At 34.4% G+C, this 15760-nt stretch overlaps 2 protein-coding genes and 1 non-coding gene across 4 annotated transcripts in view; 1 reads left to right on the top strand and 2 right to left on the bottom strand.

Annotated features, from left to right (window-relative positions):
• The window catches only part of LOC124357173 (calcium uniporter protein, mitochondrial), a 433451-nt gene that overhangs the window by 317688 nt on the left and 100003 nt on the right, over positions 1-15760 (top strand). The gene's annotated exons all lie outside the window — the stretch shown is intronic.
• Positions 1-15760, bottom strand: part of LOC124357171 — a 146593-nt gene that overhangs the window by 65289 nt on the left and 65544 nt on the right. The gene's annotated exons all lie outside the window — the stretch shown is intronic.
• Trnaf-gaa lies at positions 10388-10460 on the bottom strand. The gene has a single exon. It is a non-coding gene; the product is annotated as a tRNA-Phe (tRNA).

Below are 15760 nucleotides of genomic sequence, written 5' to 3'. Positions count from 1 at the left end.
CTCAATCTTCAACATTACATAAAAAGTAGTTTTTATTTGGGCGAGGGGCACTCCTAATTTCTGAAACTTAAACCGTTAGAAAATTAGCACAAAGGTAGACATAATCACTCTGTACAAGAATGATAAAAAAGTCTCGTCCGTCGAGTGTAAATAAAACAATCCTGGTATATTTTACAAACCATAGTTTTTTTTGCATGTTTTGTTTTTGTTCAAACAAAAACAAAACGTACGCTTTCCCATGAGGGCATGGGAAAGTTAGTTAAAGGCTGTTGTCTAATAATGTGCTGAGGTTGTATAAGAAGATTAATGAAGTAGGAAGGCCATACTTGTTTATGTATTGTTATAATGAAGTTGTTGAGGAAAACCTTGCGGGTTTTCCGAATGATACTCACTCGATGTAGTCTAATATTGAAATTGCCGTTCTACACACTTTCTCCTTGTAAGTAGAAAACTATTGGGATTATACTATCGAAATCAGTTTGTCCCCGTAGTTTGTACCGACTTACCTTACACTATATTATAATGGAGAGTTTGCACCGTAAGGCGCGGAATGTTGAGTGAGGCAAGTACGGACACGAACCCGTGATAAAGAGCGCTTAGGTGTAAAGGTGAGAGCCGCGCTAGAGATGATAGCGGACACGTGTACTGGAGCAAGTAGTAACTTCCGTCTCTTATGTGTATTCTGTGATAGTTCCTACACTGAGATGTTGTGGTACGTTCATAAAAATACACGAGACAAGGTTAATTATATAATCGGATGTTTAGGGTTTGATTTCAAACATAATACTGGCGACATAAATGTAGTTGGATTACTGCGGAGAATTCCAGAATGTGAAATTTGTAAGTAACCAACTTAGAAAAAGTTTTGATTCATATAAAAACTGTTAACCCATTGCTGTTTTCATAAGATGGAGTTTGATAGTATTTTATTGTTCTTTTTTTGTTTGAATCCGATTAAAATTATTGGAAAATATATTCTCAACTTTTGTGTTCAAGAGTGTTTATCATAAAGAATATATTTATTTAAATTAATTTTCTAAATTCGTGTTAGATTTTCCGCTATTTATTCTATATTATAGTACCAATGATGCCAATGCCAATAGTATAAATAATCGATTATAGTAGTTTCGTTGTTAAATTAAGCGATATAAAATACTCTCTCTGCATAACGCATCCTTTCTTCTTAAATAGTTTGAGGAATAATGTGTTGTATCAATCTATTTAAACTAGATATTCCATCCAAGCATAATTGACAGATTGCATAAAACTACAGAAATGTATTTAGGAGTTTTTCAAGTGAATGACATTAAAATCAGTAATATATAAAATGACCAGGTTGAAATTGTAAAAATAAACCCCTACAGCAGAATTGGCAGTCATTAAGAGTTATCACGTGACACAAGTCGACAGAAACGTGACAAAAGCTAACTGCAGCGATAAGTCGGAAACAATGGCAATGTTACGTTAAGCGCTGATAACGGCTAACAGCCCATTATACTTGTTAACTGGGCCACTCACTAATTTTGGCTTTTTTGTCTGGTCAGAAATCTATTAGATAAATTAGTTCTGTTTATTAAATATAACAAGTAGGACGTGTTTTTTTATTACCTGCAGAAACATCAGCCGTGACTTTTTTTGTTGAAAAATAAGTCAATTTATATATTCTCAGTAATTAGTTTTTTTTTTTCTTCATAATAAAATAAATAGAGTGATACAGCGAAGTTTAGAAGCACACACCAGAAGTCTTTACCGAACTGACTGTGAAGGCAACTTTGCTGCCTTGTTACATTTTGGCACCTCAATCAAAAGTTCTTTTAGGAGGTCAGAATAGAAGAATATTTTAAAATTGTTAAAATATAAAAAACTAACATTTTTCTCATTTCGTACTTTTCTTAGCTTAAAACACTTAATAACCAACCATCAGGTTCATCAATAATATTTATTTCAAGTAACGAGGTCGAGACTGAAAGCTACCACTTTCAACCAGAAAGTCAGCAGGTACGTGTGTTAGCTGACGCTAATTAAACATTGATTTACGTGTCTGAGTTGAGTAAAGTTTATCGTAATGATAAATAGTAATCGACAAAAATTAGTGTTACATGTTTTTATCCCTATTTATATCTTTCCATTTCGACCATCACATATAAGAAACCAGATTATGTACCACACGATGTAAATTGGCTCTCGACTCCTGGATTATAATAACTCAAGGATAGTCAGGTCCAAAGATTGTATATTGATATTGAATTGACACATTTTACAATGTAATACGCGTAAGCAGACATTGTGAGATATGTCACCCGCTTAAAATATATTTCTTCACGAAACCGTAAAAAAACATCACAAAAGATTGGTGACATCATCAGTCTGGAACGTAACAAACATCATTCACAGTTCTGAGTGTGCGATTCTTACACTATAATGTGTTAATGTGTAAGAAACGAAACGTACAGCACGTGTGGTTCACATATGAGCTCATAAAACTAGGATCATCCCTATATAATAGCGGCTGTCCCACACAATACTGTTTGTAAACTCTTGTCGTGTACTCCAGTAATGTAACTAAGGGTGCAGTTGCCTTTATTTGCTACCCTTAAATTTGCAGACAGGTGCGTGGGAAACACACATCAACTTGTGAAACGGTCACTATTACTCAACGAATTGTACCTAGATTACTGTATGGTACTCATAAAAACGCAGACTGCAAACCTTTACTTACGTTTTCTACCTACAATAACTGTTTATAACAAAATCGATAACTTCCTTACTTAGCGAAAAATACGCTGTCATGTTTGAGATGAAATTAACATGTGACAAAAAATAAATTATTAAAATAAATTATCTACTACAAATTTAAAGCAGTATACAATAAATTATCAAACACAGTTTTCAAGTATAATAATTTAAGGTGAAGATACCTTCAAGTGAGCGCATTTCTCTCAGGGATCCTTCAGTTGGTATTTATAAAAGGGTTGTCCATGAGGCGACACAACGGGCAATTGTAGGTGGAAGTGCGTCAGAACCACGTATTGTGAAATTTTAATTTGTCGCAGTTATGTAAGGGTTGATGTAATCCAATAAATTGATGTCAAATGTAAATAATGTTGTATTTGACCCATGCTAATCATATATATATATATATATATATATATATATATATATAAAAATGTTATATATAACGTATATATGTATAAATGTTTTATATATATATATATATATATATATATATATATGTAAAACACTTCAAAAATACGTCTTGTTAAAATTGTGTCGTGTGTGGGATATCCCATGATAGAAATATCTGAGGGAGTTGAAACGAATGTGGTACATGGGTTTCTATTGGTCCAAGAAAGGTTTCAACGGTTTTAGGTTTTAAAAGATAAAAGGGCAGTTTGTTCGTCCTCTTTCAGTTAAATTATTTTGTAACCTTTTGTCGAGTCATTATATATTTCGTTGTATTGGTTTATTCTTGTTGGAGTGAAGTCGCAGCATACCATCTGTAAACCTATTAACACAGTTACGGGGAATCAATCCGTGCGCGTTGTTCTGAAAGTTGTTCTATATAAGAAAAGAACTTGCAGCATATGTCCACAATTTGATTATATTTTCGATTGAGTATAATGTCTCTATTCAAAAACGTTTATAAAGGTAAGGATGTCACCATTATACTGAAATTTAATTCATTTTAGGCAGTTTATGTAGTTCACCTTTTGGTGCAGCGTCTGGAATCTGACCCTGTCACAGATTTTATACGCTGCACTAAGAAGAAGGTGACCTGGAGCTAGACTCAACATTCACAAGGACCATACCTACGTTAAGTGTGCATTGTAGTTGTTAAAAAGACACTCCGAAGAATATTGCACAATTACTGTTGATTTTTGTGTTGAATATAAATGAATTAATTCTTAGAATTTGTCTTTTCTACTAATTAGGTTTATTTACTTTTAAGCTACCTTAATTTGATGTTACGCGTATTATTTATTAGACGCCAGGTTTTAAATTACCATTCTGTGATGGATGATTATTTGATAAATAAGAAAATTTAATTTTCCAAATACAGCAAGCTTGTCAAACAGATTACAAACTGTTGTGTATCGGATAAGGATACATACATGTGGATGAATACAAGTCGATGTACGGTGCAGCCGCGAGACAGATCCTGATCCTGCAGGACACGGCCTTGCGCGTGATTGGAGACGGGTCCTGCGACTGCGACTGTTGCACCAATAACTGGGCTCACAATAGACACGTCTGTGTCCTCACATCTAAGTAGAAAGCCTTTCACCGAACGTTAACTGTTATGTGGACGTGTCTCCGACTGGAGCAGTGTAGGGTGCGAGTTAGCTGTATCTCTGTGGTAAAACTATGTATGTAATTCAATATATATATATATATATTTTATATATATATATATATATATATATATATATATATATAAAACACATATGTGTAAATCATTGCAGTGTTTGATTCCGGCAAGCCCAATCAAACCGTAAAGAATTGAAACAACTCCAATATAGCGTACAAGAATTAGATATGTTAATCAGAAGTTACATCACATAATTAATGTCTATCCTATTTAAAGGTTATTTTGTTTTATTTTAATAATGTCAGTTGTCATAAACACCCATGTAGTAAAATATCACTGTTTGGTATATAAAATCCCTCATTTGATTGTTGGGAGCCAATACTGTGCAAACCACGAGATAGATTAATTACCACCCTTAGGTTCATACAAGTTTCGCCAACAATATCAACAAATAGTACATAATCGATACGTTTAACTAAAAATTTTAATGTACGATAAATTTAATCTATTGACATTGTAATGATAAATCCTCATCGTCGAATTAGTCTTATATTGGAGATGGAAGTACTTTTTATGTATGATCAATTTATACAAGAGCATTCGATAACATAAGATAAAAAAGTCACCAATTGGCAGAAAAAAATAATACTTTTGAATTAATATGCATTATAATAGAGAAAAACAACAGTTTTTATTTCGTATTAGAATTTTAACAGTTTGCTTAGTAAACGAATTCAACACATTTCGTCAGACAGTAGAAATGGCAAACTGTACAAATACACGGCAAAGTCGATACGAACCTATATCCATCAGTAATACGCCATATGGCATCATCTAAACTCAAACAATCCCCAAGCACACCTGCGAGAAGTATTTGTCATTCTTTTGACACGCTGTCACACAACAAACTTATCTAAACCGCCACCCTCTCTCGTCTTGACGGTGCACCAGCTGATCGTGTCATTTTATAAGATGACAGACATTGTTGTAGTAGGCTGTATAATAATGTTAACATCTTGTCATACAATTAGCTTATCCAAACCGACACACTATCTCGTCTTGACAGTGCACCAGCTTATCATGTCGTTTTATGAGATGCCAGACATTGTTGTAGTACGTTGTATAATAATAAATTGTAACATCTTTTCACACAGCGAGTTTATCGAAACCTCTATCTTGTTTTACAATGCACCAGCTGATCTGTCATTTTATGAGCTAGCAGGCATTGCTGTAATACGTTGTATACTAATTTTAACGCCTTAGTGAATTATTATGTATCACTTAATTACCTGTCCTATACGAATTTCTCGTTTGTGCTTTGAAAGTGAGTATTTTTAGTGTAGATCGGGTAAAAGTATCATTATGTATTAATTATAAAATATAATAACTATACAAATTATTTATGTATGCCATTTCCATTAATTTATATCATTATAAAAATCCCTTCGGTTAGTTGTAACTCTGCTCACATACAATATGTAAAAATTCACATTTTGATTTTAAGCCATTTCTTAAAGTTTTTTTCCTAATTGTCCATTTTAAATAGACTATCCGTGATTCCTGGAGTGTTACAATTGTATTCTTGGTTTTTCTTCAAAAATGATTTAAAAAAAGTATGTGAACTAATTTTAAATATTACAAAATTGATCCAACCAAACGTCGATAGCAGCAGTTTACTGAAAAAAAAAAAAACACTGGATCAATGCAGAGTACTCAGTAAACTTATTAAAATCTATACACACATTTTCAATTGAAAACATTTGTTTTCTTTTCACAATTTAGCAATGTAACTGCACAAAGAATTATTAAAACACCGTTTTGAACGAACGAGTACTGATCAATCTAATAAATATATGATATGGAATATCATACTATAATATAGAAGAATGTTTTTTTTCGTATCCAGTATTGATTAATTCAAATATAATGGAACATTAAATGAAGTATTTATTACGTTAATAGTGTAGTATTATGTGATAACACATAGTTCGCTTTTTATACTATAAGGTATAATGTTATAACTGGCTACAGGTGTAAAAATTTGTATAAGTAAAATTTATAGAACTTACATTGTTATGTTACTTAGGTCCGTTATGTATATTATTAAGTTGAGTTACGATTTTTGACTCAATCTGGTTTACCAAGTATGCAAAATACTGCCAAGGATTAAAGTAACCAGTGAGCCCGAGGCCGCAGTTGAAGAAGCAGAATAAATCTGCGAGATGCTTCGGGAAACAAACAGGAAATCGGAGTTCTGCCCTGATAACTTCTTGCCTCGGAGCAGTTAAGCTTAAAATCTTGAGCAGTGTCGGCGCTCTAGTACTAACTTTGTCGCTGGGGGAGGTGAACTCCGGGCTCATAAAAACTGCAGCGTTCCTAAACACGACGCGAGCCCTACCTCTGCCTCGGTTATTGTATCTAACCCGTCCAAACGAGTTCGTTATTTTTATGTGAGTGAAATATCACTACGAATTGTTTATAAACATTGAAATTACTTTCTCAATAATTACCATCCTAAACTTTTAAGCTCATACGTTTTGTTTTATTCAACTAATGATTCCAAAATTTCACTTATTTGGACCACTAGCCCTTGATTTCTTGAAGTGCACGAAACAAATTGTCACTGGTGGAAATAAACCTTACAAACGATAACGAGAGGGGCGTTATAAAGGCGTAACTAAGTGACAGAGCTAATTAAGCGGCGCCAATGAGGGGATTAACCGTCTTTCAGTTGCCTTCAGTGACGGAGGTGTCAGCTTGGTTTACGAGTCGAGAAGTTTCCGCAAGAATTTGAAGCCTCGCTGTTTAAGTGATCCCGGATGACAAATTAGCACGAGACTAAAGAAGAAGGCAAAAAGTGCAGAAGGAGCTCGTTATTTATGCTAATTACAACGTTAACTACGGCCCGCGTTGTTCCTCCGCCAATTACATCTTCTTTATGTGGTACAAGAATACTTTGCGCGAGGTCCAGACCTTACACCACAACTAGAGCTTCCAGTGAGGCGTGAGGTCCACACAACACGCGTGTGGGGAGAAATCCAGAGGATTAGAGATATGCCACATATGTTAACAGCATTCGTCTCCTCCTGTTATCGTTTTTTGTACTTTTGTCTTTCGTTTTCTTAAAGACGACGTACATTATGAAATATTAATAAATGTTTGACCGAATCGTCTTTATTGGATAAAAACAATAATAAAAGTGCACAGAATTCGTCAATACTTCCCTAGATAATACTACTGAAACAAACTGTAAAGCGAACAGTACGGTTTCTATATCAAACTGGGGTTATTATTTAAATTAGTTAGCAATTTTTTTAAATTGTCATCCCTCATCAGACTATAACTCCTTTGGCAACAGGATGTTTGGATTGTTTGGGATCATTGACGCGTTTAACACCGGCAAGGAGCATTTTGGCCAATATCTCAGGCCAACTTGTAAAGGCAACTATTCAAAGGACTTCGTTACTTGTTGTTCATGTCAAAAGTTATCTCTGCCTCTTGTGTGGTATTGGTGGGTATTACTGCCTCAGACCAACTCGTATTTGAATCAACAGTACAGAGAGTTCTCTGGAGCATAGAGTGAATTTAAAATTTCTAGCTCCAGGAGAGCGTATATTTCTTAAATTTTGTGAATTATGATACCTTTCTTCCGTACTTTAAACGTTCTTTTTTAAGGTTGTAATTAGAACAGTTATCTCCAAATTTTAGGCCGTACGAGTAATGTAGATTAATTGGATGACCAGAATAGGCAGTTTTTAGTACATATATGGAACAGTTTTCTTAAAACAATTTGTTAAGAATTGAGTTTACTTCATTGAATAACAATCAGAATTGTAAATTATTGAACACTCCACAAAAATTAATGGACTAGAGGTAAAATATACTTTAATTAGTCGTGTTGCCTTGAATACTTCTTAATTTAGAACAATAATTAGTTAGTCGATGTAACTATAAGCCGAAGTGCGATGAGGCGAAACCCGTCAACTGCCAGAGCTACCGGCCAAGCCGGCTGTCACCTTGCTCAGTGCAGTACGCGACAAGGCCCTCGCCGGTCCGTGGCGACCGCGCGTCCAACATTAGACTGGCTAATCGCTGCGGAATCGCTAATGGCTCGCTCATGGACACTGCACACTACTGTACTTTCACTTTCGGACCTTCTTCCTCAGAGTCGCACTGCATGTGTATGTCTGACAGGGTTTTAATTTTCAGCTTTCGTATTTAAAGAATGTATTATTTGGATAAAATAATTCGACCCCAGATAGTTGACCCAGTGTCGGTCGATACTAGATAACCATAACTGGACTCATTTTCCAAATATTTACTGGAATGAACATGTGAACCATTTTTAAATTCCGTTTTCACGTTCTCTATTTGAGTTTCGTACGCAGAAATCTGGTACATCGCAGATACCGTGAGGTTTCTTACGCATTGAGTTGGTGACGTATAAAATAGTGAGCTCATGAAAGTCTGCAGGTCGGAGCTAAGTGATTGAACCGCTTGTTCCCATTTATCTCTCTCTCTCTCTACATCAATCCTGTCTAGTACTTCCACCTCTCTCTCGGATTGGGGCAGGTAATCCCCTTGATGGCACTCAATCGCACAACACGACTCAGGCACGGTCCGTGGACCACACTGCAGAATTATGTTTAGACATTATTTAACTTGGATCTGCTGTCAATGTACAGTGGTCAAAATGGTACCCATAAAGCTAGTGAACCAAGCTACCATATTCCCTTGGATGTTTTTGTTAGTGTTAACGATCTAATATTTGTTGTGTGGCAGGAATGATAGAAATCGGATATTCGTTGAGTAATTCGATTATTCGGCATCCGATTGAGTAATTTGAGTATTACACAGTGAACATCCATAGAGGAAAGTTTTACCCATCTAATATTCATTAAGTAGCAGGAATGTTATTGACATGTTATAGACAATTGAGTAATTCGATTAATTGGTATTCAATACACATTAAGTAAATTGCTTATTACACAGCGAACTTCCATAGAGGAAAGTGTTATCCTGTTACTCCATCCATTGAGTAACGGGAATGTTAACCGTCGGAGATTTATTGATTAATTATATTGTCTCGTATTCAGTATACAGGTATATTGAGTATTTTGAATATATACAACGAACAACCGTATTGTAACTAGAGTGTTAGACATTAAGTATCAGTAGATTTAATTAGAATTGCAGTCGTTGATTGATTGATTATTTAAAATGGTAGTCCTCTAATTTAAACTAAAATAGTGTTAAAGGAGTTAATTTTTATGTGGAATCATAAGATTTGTCTTCTCAATAATTTTGATATAATTGATCAAAACAATAATTATATCGGATAAATTATGCAAGTGTGCATAGAGTATCTCTCAAAATTATGTGACAAAAAGTAATGAAACTCGTTTATAATTTAACCTGGGCTAAGTGACAAAACTCACACATACATTTTTATGGATGACGTCAGTACAGGCTCCTAACTTACGAAATTGTATTAGGTAATTGCAACTATTAGATTTTTATAGGTAACATTTAATAATATTTAGTGTTGCAACTTGTATTATTTTTCCTCTTGAGTAACTGAGAAAGTGCAGTTTCGTAAGTTTACCGGGCACTAACATCATCTTAAGCCGGATGGGTCGGAACAGGAAAATGCCAGAAACCAGATGGTTTAGATATCTCCGAGCACTAACAACACAGTCTTGTACACTAACTAACAACAGTCTTGTACACAAGATATACTCGTATAGTCCAGCCCCTTAATTCCTTGTGTTGTGAAAATTTATAAAAATGTCCTATCAGCATGAATCAGATTTTGCTGCAGTCTAGCTCTGTTTCTACAAACAATTGGTCATTTTTATTAAATCCCGGATTCCATGACAGAACTCAATTGTTCCAGAAACTAATGGAGTTAGTTTATCTTAATAAAAAAATATGTGTATATTTATATTTGTTTTGTTATATTAAATGGGTAAAAAAAATACTAAATTTGCACGTAGTGTTATATGTATTTTAATAGGTTTATACGATTTATTTAATTTTCTTATGTATGAACTTTAACGAGGCAGGACAAAAAGCTACTGCCGAAACCCGGGATCGAACCAGGGACCTTTAGATCTTCAGTCTAACGCTCTCCCAACTGAGCTATTTCGGCACGTGTTGAAGGGGATGCTCTATACAGTGAGAGACGGCTTTGTGTGGCGTAATGTCTCTACATTGTGTTTGCAGATGTTAGATTGGGAACGGTTTAATGGCGAACGTTATTATGAATTTATTTTGTGTTTGTGTGTGTGTGTGTGTGTGTGTGTGTGTGTGTGCGCGCGCGCGCGCTCGTGCGTCGGTAACATGTATAGATTTCTTGGTCGTATTTTTTTTTTTTTTTTAATTTTGTTTCTTTTTGGTTCATTTCTTGTTTTTTACCTGAGCGGTGAAGTACTATGTTCAGTCTGGTCTCCAACAGTAGGAAAATAAATCCCATAGATTTAATACGGAAACTTACTCATTACCATCGTACAATTTACAGTGTACTGTATATAAATAATTCTGTCATAATATGCAATTTCAAAGAAATTTAGTTAAATTGTAATCTCCTAGCTTTTTTAAAATGTAAAATTAAAAAAAGTGTTCTAACTTCTTTTTAATGAAAGTTACGATAAAAAAAGATGGAAAGACAAATGAGCACATCAAGCCATTAATATCTCGCTCATGTCATGAGTTTTGTTCATGCGGTTGTGGTATTCATTGAGGCCTAGGTGATTTTAATTTTAGTTTAATTATCGTTGTATATTTCAAAGATCAAAGATTGACTTCGTCTGCGACCGAACCTTGGCGCCTCAGTAAGTCACAGTCGGCCTCTTTCCGTCCTGCCGCAGCTGTGCCCCAAGTCAACACGGGCTGTGATATTGGCAGATCAGGCGATGGTGCGGAAATTCCCGCACAAACCTTTCATATGATTCTTCAGCTTTTTACTCACTAAATGCCATATTTATATTAGAAAAGTCAAGTTGATTTAAAAAAACGTAGTTTCAAAAATATGTTATAAAAGAATTTTGCAATTTTAACATGTTTTCTTTTATACTACTCTCTTACAAAAATCTTCCCTGTACTGTTTAATATCAAGATACCACCTGTTTGTATACAAGCTTCACTGACGTTGCACCCAAAAATTTGTAATTTATAGCTCATTTTGTTCTTGTAAGGTACTGCGGACAGATAGGCAGACAGACAATCATACAAAAAAGAAGTTTATACGAAATGACATCATAGAACTCATTCTTGTAAAAGTAGTTTCCTGTAAAATTAAAAGACTGCATATGACATTCTCTTGGTATATTTTGCAATATGACACAATCATCGTTGAATGTTGTTAATTGATTGTGTATCATATTATTTTTAAATAATAACAGAGAACACGTTAAGTGACTAAAAAATATATTGTGTGCGTTGTGATATTTTATATAAGAAAAGAAGCTTTATGGACAATTTAAAGACATCGTGCGGACAAACAGACAGACAGGCTTGAATGTTCTCCAGCCCCACGAGTGATAGCTTCGCTAAACCTCAGCCAATTAAGGACTTACTATAATTAGCACGTAATGAACAACTAAGTTTGGCGATAAATTATAAAAGGGATAACCAGACTATTAGCGCTAATCAACAGTGTGGCATATCGTGCACGTTTCCTTATTGCTGATAATAGCTGAATTATCTGCGGCTCTACATTATTAGTAAATCCCTTATAATTGTTATAGATAGAGAATAATGTGTTGCTGTTGTCAATAAGCTACGGTGTACTTACTCAACAAGAACCTACCTTCGTGGTAATGTAAGGCTTAGCTGGGGAAAGGTGGGGTTTAGCTTTCCTCCACAGCTCGGAACCGATCAGCCGCTCGTCTCTCTCTTTATTTCCTGGCCGGAAATTCCTGTTTTCCCTTACATTCTTACATTGTGGAAAATTAATCAATCCGAGATTTTTCGCTCAATTTAAACGTGTAGGTGAATGCAAACAAGTTTTTATTATTTAAATGTTTACTGATTTTACATTTTACTCCCTTCCATACTTCATTAGGTTCATAATATTGTTTGAGAAGTTAAAAAATAGTTTAGTACTTGGTATAAAATTGTTTGCACAATAATATTTACATTATTGTTAAGTTTGCAGTTCGGGACGAATTGGGTAAGAGATCACTTGTATTGTGATGTGCAATGTGTATTGTCATGTTTTATATCAGAATATGAAATCTAAATCTACGTTGCAACGGACGTGTAGTAGGTTTGAGGAAATCATTATATGTTCGAAGAAACCCCTTTGATTAAGTTTAACAAAACTGTAACGACTTTTATATCACTATTAGATCAGCTGAGTTTAGTTGTCAGTTATACGTACGTTATATCTTTTACTGATATTTAATTGTATTACGTTGTTTCTATTTAAATCTTTAAAGATGATAGAGCTTAAATGTTAAAGTTAAGTATAGAAACCTCACATTTAACTTCATGACGAACAATTTGTTTTATTTTATTAAGGTAAATTCATATATTTTAGATTACGCCTTAAAATTCACTGCAAAATGTAGTCAACATTTACCATTCAGTTTCTTAATTGAAATCAGTGTGAAAGGTTACAAAACATCTGCGTACCCATTAGTATAAGCAGGCCAGTATGGATATCAATATCGGTCAGAAGGATGTTCGTTCCTACCTAATTAGGATAAATTAGATGACGGTTGTTGAGCAAATCACATGTGCAGGAAGTCACGTGACGATCGAGCACGTGACCATATGGTTGCCAGGTTGTCGGGTGCATTGTAATGATGTAAACTGGAAATGTGGGGGGTTCATTGACTTGGCGATTACACTGCTTAACATTGTCGCGTCTACTTGCAATGTACTTGCAGGTAAAGCCTGTCCCGCTCGCTGGTTCATGGCCGTGAAACAGTGTGTGTGAAACAGTCTCTTTTCCGTGAATTTCTCTTTATAAATAGGAAATTCTAACTGATGTTGGGTATCGTTGCTCCAAACGAATGACGTTTTGGGGGTAAATAGTTTATCCTGCGGAAAGTAAATTAGAATGTTTAAAATTGCGAGAGTGATTAAATATTCCATTTTATTTATGTAGTAAATTGTTGTTTAGTAAACATTAGTAAGATAGTATCAGTAACAAACGACTGTAATATGCAACTGTCGTTACGAGTGGCGAAGGGTCCCTTAAAAAATACATTGGGGATATTTTAAAACCGAGCAAAGCTGAAGACACCTCACCTGGCATGTATTATTAGTTTAGGGGTTAAATCATGAAAATGTAGGTTAACTTAAATCCCTACTATTTTTATTATACGTGATTTTTGTACAGAAACGAAAATTTCAATTTTAAACGTCTCAAACAACGAGAAAGACAAAAGTAAAGTTGATCGCTTTACATCAACGTCAAATATTTTTATATGTTAATACTTATTTTATAAAGTACGAGACACTACATTTGTATACTAAAACTATGTAGATCACGTTGAAAATTTGTATTGAACAGAAGAATATAACTACACTAATTCTTGTTTAACTAAGTGTAGACTGAACAAAGAAAGAATCAGTGATCTACTTTCGCGTTTGATAGATCACAAGTTGTGGTTATCATTGAAATGTTTTTTTATTGATTCCACTACATTAGTGTAAATGAAAATTCAAACAATATTTTACAGCAGACTGAAGTTGTAAAAATGTTTCGTATGTAGTATAAAGTATCAATAATTAGTACAATAAGTAGTGATACCATGTTAATTTTTAAAGGTGACCTTTTGTCCTATCGAATCCTGGTTTTAGTAATTTAAGAACTTTGCTCGTAAGTATCAGTATTGCCATGAAGCAGGGGCGTTGTTGTCAGGTTCAGTTTACTGCTGTATATAAATACCAAGTGCTGCACCAAGTTTCCTCTTTGGCGAAGACCGCCTCGGCGTGCCCACAGGAAATGTTCTGAGTGACCTTGTGTGTTGCATCATCGCGACCTTCTTCCCCAACAATGGCCGAGATAACTAACTACAGTCACTCGATTGTTACGTCAGTGGGTTATAGAATCTGATTGTTACGTCGAGAAGCGGCCGCACGCGCCTCACCCCGGGACTGCGACAACTGCGGTAGAGTTCAACTCGGAACTTTCACAGAGACCTTGTAAACAACGGATACATAATAAATTAAGAAGATAAGTTTAGAATTCATTTCAAACATTGAAACAAAAGAATTTGTTGTGCCGTTGTACTGGTGTAGCTTTGTTTATCGACTATATTTACTTTATGTAGAAAATTCATTAACGTAGTCCTTTGTTTTATAACTAGGAGTTTAAGGTTCCCACACAGTGGCTGTTTTATGTCGAACTACTCGTAGAAAGAAAAATATTTAAAACAAAAATTAAAGGATCCCAATTTTAACGAATTTACATTTTTTATATTTATTTACACTACAGTTTTATTTTCTTACAAAAATCAAACATTTGGTTATTTTAATTAAATATTAACCAATTATATGATTTAAAATTATTATAAAACACCTCTTCCCCTGTACTTAAGCTATTATTAAAGAACGTCCGTGCCATGTGCGTATGATGCTAGTATGATGTCCTTAACTAGCAAATTACCAAACAAATGTTATGCCTGTAACCAAAATACAACTTTTGAAGATTAACTGCTTCAGTATTGGGTTCCCAGATTATGTGTAGTCTGTAGCTGGTATTAGCTGTGTAGTTTAGATAGTTGTATTTGTTTCGATGCAAAAAAAGTTCAGTGAGCTCTTTTGTGATTTTTTTCATCGTCGGCCTGTCCCTACATTACTCTAAAGAGGGAGCTATTTACATTGAACCCGAACAAAAGAAAACAGCTACTTTGTTTAAAATACTTCCGTATTTGTTATTTCACGAAATATGGAATTTTCAGTTGTATGAGTGATCGATCGTAAGCTTGATTTATAACAAAAAGCTCAAGAGATGAAACATGAAAACAAACATAAACGAATTATTCATCATAACAAAATGCTCAAGAAACGAAACATGAAAACAAACATAAATGGATTATTCATAGTAACGTGGTTTTATTTTGTATTAATTAAAACCCTTCAATTGGAGAGTAATAGTTGGAGAGTAAACTGCAGTACAATGTATTGTGACAAATAGGTTGTTGGATATTTCTGGTGTAGCAAACCACTTTGGGAATTATAATTAAATAAATAAACTTAAATAAATAACTTAGCGTTGTTTCAGCATTAATCGAAGCATTCTCATGTCATAAGGCAATACATATAATTTTGTGTATACAACATTTATAGCCGGTCATACACAGTCACCTTCGACCAGGGTTGACTCATTCACTAGTCCAGGAAAGTAAATATATAAAATCCATTTTCCTGTGCATGTGTAATTAAACTTTCCATGACTATAAATATTTTTATGTCACTAACTCTCTTTGCAACAAT

The sequence above is a fragment of the Homalodisca vitripennis genome, chromosome 3 (assembly GCF_021130785.1).
Source record: "Homalodisca vitripennis isolate AUS2020 chromosome 3, UT_GWSS_2.1, whole genome shotgun sequence".
Lineage (NCBI taxonomy): Eukaryota > Metazoa > Arthropoda > Insecta > Hemiptera > Cicadellidae > Homalodisca > Homalodisca vitripennis.
This window is presented reverse-complemented; position numbering and strand designations above follow the sequence as displayed.